Genomic DNA, 11460 nt, shown 5'->3' with positions numbered 1-11460 from the left:
TTAAAAGGTTTGAATAAATTTAAGGTAAAAATACAGAAGTTATTCTGGATTTACTAACAGTCAACAGGGGGAGAGTGTAATAATCCTCCAAGAGTCCATAGCATCCATGAAGAAGTAGGGAAATATCTCTAAGACAGCACATATCCTGAAGTGCATAGGATTTTAGCCTTGTTCCCAAATGGAAGCACATTGTGATAATATGCTTTCCATAGCCCATCTGTATTGAAACAATGACTGAATCTATGAAAAGAGAGTTTCCAGCCTCCTATATTCCATGGCAATTTGAACTTTTGGGGACTTTTTCTTTCTGCTTCATGCAACTTTGCAATAGCAAATAAATAACAAGTGTCCCTCTGGAGAGTGAAACCAGCTTGTATGGCCTTCAAGGTGTGGAAGATGGAATGTAGTACAGTGAGTTCTTGGTATTTAGGTCCGAAGATTAGATGCTGAGAGAAGCCAGGCAGGAGGGGAACCTCGAAGCCATACCTCACAGTAGGGCCACAGAGGCTTTATGGGGCTTCAAGTCTTGGCAACTGATTTTTCTCTTCAAGTCTGGTTACCAACATAATGTTTATGTACTTGATTAACTCTCAGTATGGGAATTCACTTCTCCAAGCTTTTTATTCTATTAATATATGTACTGTATATGTAAAAATGGGGCTTCCCAGGTGGCTCAGTGTTAAAGAATCCACCTGCCAATGTAGGAAACTCAGGTTTGATCCCTGGTCGAGGAAGATTCCCTGGAGAAAGAAATGGCAACCCACTCCAATTTTCTTGCCTGGAAAAACCCCTTGGACAGAGGAGCCTTGTGGGCTAGAGCTCATGGAGACACAAAGAGTCGGACACAGAGACTGATCAACAACAACAATATGTAAAGACTTTAGGCTTGATGACTCAGAGCTGGTTTCACACTGGAAATGTGGCAGGTCTGAACTAAGATGCCCTAAAAATGCTGCCCTAAAAGTGCTGCCCTAAAAGATGCCCTAAAATACATATTGGACTTTGGAGACTTCAGTTCAGTCACTCAGTCGTGTGCGACTCTTTGCGACCCCATGAATTGCAGCACACTAGGCCTCCCTGTCCATCACCAACTCCCAGAGTTCACCTAAACCCACGTCCATCGAGTCGGTGATGCCATCCAGCCATCTCATCCTCTGTTGTCCCCTTCTCCTCCTGCCCCCAATCCCTCCCAGCATCAGAGACTTTTCCAATGAGTCAACTCTTTGCATGAGGTGGCCAAAGTACTGGAGTTTCAGCTTTAGTATCATTCCTTCCAAAGAACACCCAGGACTGATTTCCTTTAGAATGGACTGGTTGGATCTCCTTGCAGTCCAAGGGACCCTCAAGAGTCTTCTCCAACACCACAGTTCAAAAGCATCAATTCTTCAGCACTCAGCTTTCTTCACAGTCCATCTCTCACATCCATACAAGACTACTGGAAAAACCATAGCCTTGACTAGAAAAAAATACATGAAATATCTCTTTAATACTTTTGGATTATTATATATTGACTTAATATTCTGGATATATTGGTTTAAACAATATGTATTGCTAAAATTAGTTTTTCTTGCTCCATTTTACATTTTAATTTTGGCTACTAGGAAATTTAAAATTTTGTATATGGCTCACATTAAATCTCTCTCGACTGGTTTAGATGCTAGAGTCAGACTTAGTATAAGAAAAACTTCAATCAAGTTTCTGGTTTTTACCACTTTTTAATCTCACCTTTTCCATTGACCTAGGTTCTTATATAATTCTGTGCTTCAAGTTTCCTCACCAGTAAAGTGAATCATGCAATCTACTTTATTAGGTTTTGTGGAAATCAAGTAAGTGAATAATGCAAAGAATTACACCTGCCACATTATAAGCACCATGTAACTATTCATTAGTCCTATCTCCAAACTTTTTTATATTAAAAGGAGAATAATACTTCATAGGATGAGGTTGGAATTCAATAGAATAATGTATCATAGATTAATTTATAAATTATAAAAACTAGGTAAATATTGGTGACTGTTCATCTCCAAAAGCTAATAAATCTGTGCAATCCTGGTGGTCATTTCAAAGTTTCAGTCTTCCAGGATAAACATGAGTTCAGCTCTTATAGTCCTTCACCCCAGGGTATCAGAATATTGGCCTACTGTACATATTTTTTGTATTCTATTGAAGGCTATGTTCAGAATGAGTTTAATAAACAGTCAACAAAACTCAGGATTCTCAAAGTTGTGTATTTACACATATACTGGACATTGAAGTTGTTCTCTTGCTAATTTTAATACTGCCTAGTTTTTAAGTTGACTTTGGGCTTTCTAGAACATGTTATACTTTAAAATTATTTGAACATATTATATGCAAAAGTGTTTGGCCACAATATATAGTATGACTCCTGAGGGGAAGGACGAGACTATTCTTTAATTGATTTTCGAAACTACCACTTGGAGATTTAGTAGGAGAAATAGATATAAAAGAAAAAGCATTTAATTCTTAGTTATGATGATGCTTTTAATGGAACTATTTACTCCACTAATAATTACTAATGCCTATTATATGGCAACCGACTGCAGTATTCTTGCCTGGGAAATTCCATGGACAGAGGTGCCTGGTGGGCTACATCCATGGGGTCGCAAAGTCGGACACTACAGAGCACAGCACACACACAGTCCTGAATTATATTTTACCTAAAAGGAACCCTTTGGCTAAAACCTGTATTTCTATTACTTGAAAATTAATGCAATTATTTTAGGCTTCCCTGGTGACTCAAACAGTAAAGAATCTGCCTGCAATGCAGGAGACATGCAGGGTTTGCTCCTTGGGTTGAAAAGATCCCCTGAAGAAGAGAATGGCTACCCACTCCAGTATTCTTGCCTAGGAAACCCCATGGACAGTGGAGTCTTGTGGGCTACAGTCTATGGGGTCACAAAGAGTCAGACACAGCTGAGCAACTAACACACACTATATGCCAGGTACTATTCTAGCCACCAGGGACACAAAGATAATCAACAGAATTCTGCCTTCATGGAGCTATGCAGTATTAAAAATATTGAGAGAGAAATTTAAATATCAAGCATATTGTATATGCCCAAGATAAAGGGGGACGGCATCAATACTGTGGTTTTTTTTACTTTTTAGTAAAACATCCTTCTGAACATAGTCTGTAAGTGGAATTAAACCTTTAGCCCTTCTCTTCACCAAATGTCAATGTATGTATGGTCTTCTTGAAACCCCAGCAGAAATCTCACCAATTCAATGCCAGATGGCACAAAAAACAAACCATTTATAGAAAGGATTACAAGTAGGCTATATACAAAAGTGCTGTCTCTGCATGAGTCCTAGTTTTTCAACTAAGTGCCAAGGATTTATGTGCTTAATTCCCATTAGAATTTATGAGAATTAACAGTGCATGGATGGAGAGAAAGAATCTTTAACTGGAAGGTGAAATCTTGAAGAGCCCCAAGATAAAAGTGCACATTTTACATATGTTGTTGATAAGGGCCTTTTAAAGTTAAATTTTAGAACTGTTTATGTTGTAAGTGGGGGAGCAGATTAAGCATGTGCTGACTTGACTTAACAGAGGCTGAATGCATGATGCAGTGGAAAACATTTCCTGGGCTGGATATTTACAGACAAATTTTGTTGTTGTTTTTTTTCTGGACTCAAGAACTTACAAGCTTTGTTTGGGTGTAGAAGGACCAATGAATGTGAAAATGTTTTATATGCTATGCTATGCTAAGTCACTTCAGTCGTGTCCGACTCTGTGCGACCCCATAGACGACAGCCCATCAGGCTCCCCTGTCCCTGGGATTCTCCAGGCAAGAACACTGGAGTGGGTTGCCATTTCCTTCTCCAATGCATGAAAGTGAAAAGTGAAAGGGAAGTCGCTCAGTCGTGTCCGACTCTTAGAGACCCCATGGACTGCAGCCTAACAGGCTCCTCCGTCCATGGGATTTTCCAAGCAAGAGTACTGGAGTGGGGTGCCATTGCCTTCTCCGGTTTTATATAATGCTAATCAATAAATACAGCTAGACCTGCATACAGTGTGTGTGCTGTGTGCTAAGTCCCTTCAGTAATGTCTGACTCATTGCTACACTATGGACTGTAGCCGGTCAGGCTCCTCTGTCCATGGGATTCTCCAGGCAAGAAACTGGAGTGGGTTACCATACCCTCCTCAGGGGGATCTTCCTTACCCAGGGATCAAACTTGCATCTCTTATGTCTCCTGCATTGGCAGGCTGGTTCTTTACCACTAGTGCCATCTGGGAACCCCCTTGCACACAGTATATATACCTGAACCAGTGAATAACTAATGAATAGAAAATTTTAGATTTTAAATGATGGGTTTGTTGTTTTTAATTAACCAACAAGATTTGTTATAAAAAGAAATGCAAGGGATACATAGTTCCATTGGAAGAAACCTGATAGTAAAGACCTGGAAGCTTTAAAATACTTCTCATTGTTAAAGGATTTAATACAAGTAGAATAAAATGACAGCAGCCCTGGAGCTATGTGCCACAATCCCATAGTGACCAGAGGAGACACTACACCAACTAAAACTGTCAGAAATTTCTACATTCAGAATTCTCGAATTCCTTAAAAAACTGGAAATAGAGCTGCCATATGACCCAGCAATCCCACTGCTGGGCATACACACTGAGGAAACCAGAATTGAAAGAGACACCCAGAATTGAAAGTGTACCCCAATGTTCATCGCAACACTGTTTACAATAGCCAGGACATGGAAGCAACCTAGATGTCCATCGGCAGATGAATGGATAAGAAAGCTGTGGTGCATGTACAAAATGGAATATTACTCGACCATTAAAAAGAATGCATTTGAATCAGTTCTAATGAGGTGGATGAAACTGGAGCCTATTATACAGAGTGAAGTAAATCAGAAAGAAAAACACCAATACAGTATACTAACGTGTATGTATGGAATTTAGAAAGATGGTAATGATGACCCTATATGCAAGACAGCAAAAGAGACACTGATGTAAAGAACAGTCTTTGGACTCTATGGGAGAAGGTAAGGGTGGGATGATTTGAGAGAATAGCATTGAAACAGGTATATTATCATATGTGAAATAGATTGCCAGTCCAGGTTTGATGCATGAGACAGGGTGCTCAGGGCTGGTGCACTGGGATGACCCCGAGGGATGGGTGGGGAGGAATGTAGGAGGGGGGTTCAGGATGGGGAACACGTATACAACCATGGCTGATTCATATCAATGTATGGCAAAAACCACTACAATATTGTAATTAGCCTCCAATTAAAATAAATAAATTAAAAAAAAAAGAATTCTCAAGAAGGACAAATTTTTTACCTGGACCTAACATTGATCTGTATCTCTTACTTAAATTCCTTGGTCAAACAACCAGCAAGTACAATCATTGCTCTACTCTACAGTTTTAATTGGGATTCAGTTCAGTTCAGTCGCTCAGTCATGTCTGACTCTTTGCAACCCCACGAATTGCAGCATGCCAGGCCTTCCTGTCCATCACCAGCTCCTGGAGTTCACTCAAACTCACATCCATCGAGTCGGTGATGCCATCCAGCCATCTCATCCTCTGTCGTCCCCTTCTCCTCCTGCCCCCAATCCCTCCCAGCATCAGAGTCTTTTCCAATGAGTCAACTCTTCACATGAGGTGGCCAAAGTACTGGAGTTTCAGCTTTAGCATCATTCCTTCCAAAGAACACCCAGGACTGATCTCCTTTAGAATAGTGACGTGAAATCCATAGTCAAAAAATATTTCAAATATTAGAACTCTTGGCATGGAACCATTTCCATCTCCACATTGTAAGCCTGTTTACCAGCCCACTTCTATACATCACAGTGACATTCAAGAAGATTGTGAGTAACAGCTAGTCATAATGATTACAGAGTTTTTAGGTTTAAGACATTTGGTATTTTGAATCTCTATAAACAAGACTCACAGTTTCATAATTTAATGCAAGAAATATTATTCCTCATACCCCATGGAAATGATTAATGACCCATTAACAATAGCTGTCCCTGAAAAAACTGCTAAGAATCACATACCAACTGCTAATACAGGATGCCATGATTCTAGATCAGATAAAGGAGAAAGGTAATCTCAACCATATTATATACAGTGAAATTGTATACACCGACTCCCAGGTCATTACCACCTACTGAAAGTGAGCTACCATCCTGTTTCAAGTTGCTGGAAGCAATATTCTATCCACTCCTTGTTCCAGATGTTGCAAACCCTATCATCAGTTCTGGCCTTAGTTCAAGCTAAGAGGACTTACAGGGTGATTTAGCTTTTTATTGTATTCAATTAGTAAGATGAATCAGCACTACTGTATAGAAAAAACTCTCATATTCAATTCTAATTTATGCCTGGTAAAGGAGGGAAATGAATATCTTCTAAAAAAAAAAAAAAGACAAAGTGCAAGAAAAGATAACCCTGATTTTTAACTAAGAGTAATATTATCCATGTGAAGTCTTTTCTAAGTATCTAAATGGCCAGTTTCTGTTTTGACTCTTTTCCTGTCTATTCTACACATAATTATGAAAACCCATTTGCAAAACTAAGTAAAGAGTACTCACGATTAAAATTTTCTTTTTATATTATCAAGTTTTCACTTCTGAATTGATAAACCAGATTTAAATTTGTTCTCATGATACACCACCATTATGGCTGTTAAAAAATTAGTGATTGTAAGTCTGAAGTCAGATAACAGCTAAGATATTTTGTCATATATTTGAGTACCAGATTAAGAGTACCAGATAAAGCATAAATTTTTGCTCTTGGCTTATACTGCATGAGAGACATTGTTATTAAAAACCAGTTTGAAATTACTAAGAAGTAAGACAAATAAGAATCATGTAAATGCTAATGTAATACAGCTAAGAAGCAAACAAAATTTCCCCAAACCCAGAGTAAATCCTTGGCCAAGAAAACTTTCTGCCCATAATACAAATAATTATCCCAGCCTTATTAAATTAAGGAAACATAGAGTTCAGCTGCGCCTGTGTCACTGGGTTTTGTTTTTGTTTTCTTTTTCTCTTCTTTTCTTTTATGTCCTCCCCACAGTGCCTAGCAGAGCACCCTTCTCGTTATTGTTCTTCAGTTGCTAAGTCATGTCTGACGCTCTGCAACTCCATGGACTGCAGCACGCCAGGCTTCCCTGTCCTTCACTATCTCCGAGTCTACTCAAACAGATGTCCAATGAGATTGTGATGCCATCCAACTATCTCAATCCTCTGTAGCCCCCTTCTCTTCCACCCTTAACCTTTCCCAGCAGTCAGGGTCTTTTCCAGTGAATCAGCTCTTCTCATCAAGTGACCAAAGTGTTTGAGATTCAGCTTCAGCATCAATCCTTCCAATATTCAGGGTTGATTTCCTTTAGGATTGACTGGTTTGATCTTGCCATCCAAGTGACTCTCAAGAGTCTTCTCCAGCACCACAATTCAACATCCACAATTCATAATCACCCATTCAACCAAAAGTATGGAATGCCCTCTATGTGCCAGATGTGGTCACCAGAGAAAAACAGGGCAAAACAAGATAATGTCTGAACTCTCATATACTAATGGAGACTGACGTTTACAGAAGGAATGAAGCAGTGTTGTGCCAGGACTTATTCTTATGTCCTTTTTAATGTAAAATTAGGTAGATATCACACACTTTTACCAAATGTTAACCAAGTTAAAGTAGTAAACATGTTTATGAAGTATGGGAATTTTGGTTTTGTCTTTGTTTTATAAAATTATTACTCTGTATAGAGAAAATTACAAGGTGTAAAAAATTAGGAGAAATGAAAGTGAAAGGGCTAGCCAGAAAATCATAATGCAGGACTGGAGGGTTAATATCAGAAGCTCTTAAATTAGAGTCTAAGGTAACATTATTTTCAGCCATGCTTTAATGATGCCCATTTATCAAAAAGCTAAACACCACAAAAGCTTAAATAACGATAATCTGCTCATACCTATCATATAACTGGTGCTTATAATAATGGCCTTAATGCACTGTATCATTGAGGTAACCTCTGAGTAATCAAAGAAAAGAATGCCTTAGACTTCTTGAGTTTTTTAAATTATATTGCATTTTTATTCTGTGAAAATTTATAATCCATGTAAGATATGTATGACTCTTCATTAACCTGAATATTAAATTACACTTCCCAATTCTTAATTATTTTATGAGCACTCACTTTGCTTTCCTACCTTCCTCCAACACACACACACACACACACACACACACACACACACACACACACCACACTTATTCTCATGCTATACCCACATAGGTCACTTTTCTCTTTTACATGGTTGAAACTAACTCCATTAAAAAAAAAAAAAAGACAAAGAGACAATTTAAAATATTTTAATAGACCATGGACCTTTGATCAAATCTCTAAAGTTTTACCAGACATGGTAGGGAAACTTGCATTTTCTTTCATTCACAGGATTACATTTAAATAATGTGTAGTAGAAGAAGAGTTTTAAAGACTTCCAGAAGAAAAAGGCATGCTATGCTTATTTAAATAACATTCTGTTCACAAAACATCAAGAGAATTCATTAAAACCTTTATCACTAACAGTACTGTCATTAATAGCAAAATAATTTCTGAGTCTGATCCTATAAACCACTAAACCTGTGCCCCTCACTTGTTAATCCCTTTCAATCTGACTTGCTTTTCTGAAACTGCTCTCTCCAAGGTTGCTAATGATTTCCTTACCACCAGATCCAATAATATCTTCTAGCCCCTCATCCTTTTAAAACCTCCTAGATATAATTTATACTGATGACCACTCCCTCCTTGAAATTCTTTTCTCCCTCGGGGTCTGTGGCACTGGTGCTTCTTCCTTTCATTTTCTTCTAGCTCTGGTTCTTCCATGTTCCTTCTTGTTTCCTAAACGTAGGCATTCTTTTTGCTTTTTAGTTTGTTCACAAAGAGAAGAATGGGCATGTTTGTTTACTTATTTAACCTCAACTTTATCTATCAATGGGCTTCCCTGGGGGCTCAGACAGTAAAGAATCTGCCTGCAATGCAGAGACCCAGGTTTGATCCCTGGTTTGGGAAGATCCCCTGGAGAAGGAAATGGCTACCCACTCCAGTATTCTTACCTGGAGAATTCCATGGACAGAGGAACCTGGCACACAGGGTCACAAAGAGCTGGACACAACTGATCAACACTTTATCTCTCAAGAGTCTCGCTTGGCAATGTTATTCAACAGTTAACCTACTTCCACCATCACCTACCTGTAAGTGCTTCCTGAATCTGCAGTCTTCATTTCCAATTGCATATATGACATCAGCATTTAAATGTTCCACCAGCATTTCACATTCAATCTGTCTAAAATTAACTCATTATCTTCCTTACCAAACCAGGCCCCTCTTTTTTAACTTCAGCTCCCCCACGTTAGGGCTTCCCTGATGTTTCAGTGGGTAAAGAAACCACCTGAAAGTCAGGAGACCTGGGTTCGATCCCTGAGTTGGAAAGATCCCCTGGAGAAGGGAATGGCAACCCACTCCAGTATCCTTGCCTGGAGAATCCCATGGACAGAGGAGCCTGCGGGGGGCTACAGTAGTCCATGGGTTGCTGAGTCAGCAGGACTGAGCCACTAACACTTTCACTTTCCCCCTAGTTAATGGCATCTCCTGAAGCTGAAACTCCAGTACTTTGGCCACCTCATGCGAAGAGTTGATTCATTGGAAAAGACTCTCATGCTGGGAGGGATTGGGGGCAGGAGGAGAAGGGGACAACAGAGGATGAGATGGCTGGATGGCATCACCGACTCGATGGACGTGAGTTTGAGTGAACTCCGGGAGTTGGTGATGACAGGGAGGCCTGGTGTGCTGCGATTCATGGGGTCTCAAAGAGTCGAACACGACTGAGTGACTGAACTGAACTGAACTGAACTGAACCTCTCAGTTATCCAAGCTCCAAACCTTAGAGTCAATTCTTATTCCTCAATTTCCTTTGCTTACCTACCTAATCATTTGATTTTAAAAAAGAAAAATACAGCTTCTACCTCCTCTTACCCCGGATCTATCCCTTTGTCTCTGTTCATTCTACCTCCTCTACTTCTAACCAGTTCAGGCTTCCCCTACATTGATGCAACTGCTGTACATCAATCCTATCTCTTAATGTTTCATTTCTTGCAAGATCTAGCATAGTGATTTCTACAGAGTAACCTCAACAAATGTTTGTTAAATGAATTAAATAAAGGAAAAAGTTTTCAGAGAGCATGAAACTGTGAACAATAAAGATCAGAAAAGGTAAACTGCTAAGTTTTAAAGCCTGGATATTAAATTGGGAAGAAAGGTCTTAGAGATGATAACTTTAAATTTTTAAATATATTAACACTTTGTAGCCTGTTTTGTGACAGAGTAAAGAGAAAAATCTGACAAATGAATTTCTTTTATCATTTTGAAAAGAAACATGACATAGTCTTAATCCTTTAAAATTCCTTTAAATTATAAAGAAATTTCACTGAGGTATTCACAATTATGATTATTCAAAATTCCAGAGGTATGATTTTTAAAATCTAGTGGCAATCTTTTCGGTATAGTATATTCTTTCATAATTTTGTTCCTCAAGCAGAATTCCCAAAGCCCTAACTTTCAGTAACTTAGATGTCAGTATGAAAAAGGTCATTTTTTTTGCCACAGATTAGGAGGTGAAAACCATTTTTAAAATAGAAATGCATACTCTCCCTTTCTGTTGGTCACTTGTTCTAGGTTAGTGACTTTTTTAAAATAATCTATTAAAAAATCCTTCTGTACAAAAATCCATAGTGAGAGTCATTCTTATCAAGATAACTTCCAGAAATTTTATGGAAGCTTCTTTTTCATATATAGCTTTAGATTTTAGTAACAGTTGGGGCTGTTATATACACATTTTTAAATGTTTAGTGACAGCTTTAGAATGGAGAGAGAGTGCTTTAAATGAATGACTGCAAAATCTTTAGAAATTTATCCTAGCCTATTATTCTCTGCATTTGGGAAGGATTGTTTACTTCCTGACACACATTTTCACATAATGCATAGAATGAAAATTCTGCATTTGTCTATCATGAGATTGTGCATTTGGCAAAAATCTGAAATGTCTGATTAATTTTTAAAAGAAGATAATTGCTACTTGAAATAAAATTATATATATTTATTATAAGAACCAAATTAAACAGATTGCATCAGTCTTCCTAATCCACTGATCAATATAGTAAATATAATATGCCAGAGCTTGAAAATTTCTACATTTCTTCAAACTTTTAGAGTCCTTCAAGTGCAATGTACATAGTATTTTGCTGTTTGCTTTGTCTCTTTACTCTTAACCTGACAACCAATTTTTCTAAGTTTGGTGATATAAGGAATCAAAAAGAAATTAGCTATGAACAAATAATGTTTTGATCTGAACAACTGAAGTGATAATTTTATATCTGAGAATTTGTAGATGATATAAAGCTTTTGACTATTACTGTATTAAAC

This window comes from Bos indicus x Bos taurus, chromosome 4 (genome assembly GCF_003369695.1).
Source record: "Bos indicus x Bos taurus breed Angus x Brahman F1 hybrid chromosome 4, Bos_hybrid_MaternalHap_v2.0, whole genome shotgun sequence".
Taxonomy (NCBI): Eukaryota; Metazoa; Chordata; class Mammalia; order Artiodactyla; family Bovidae; genus Bos; species Bos indicus x Bos taurus.
Note: the sequence above shows the minus strand (reverse complement) of the source record.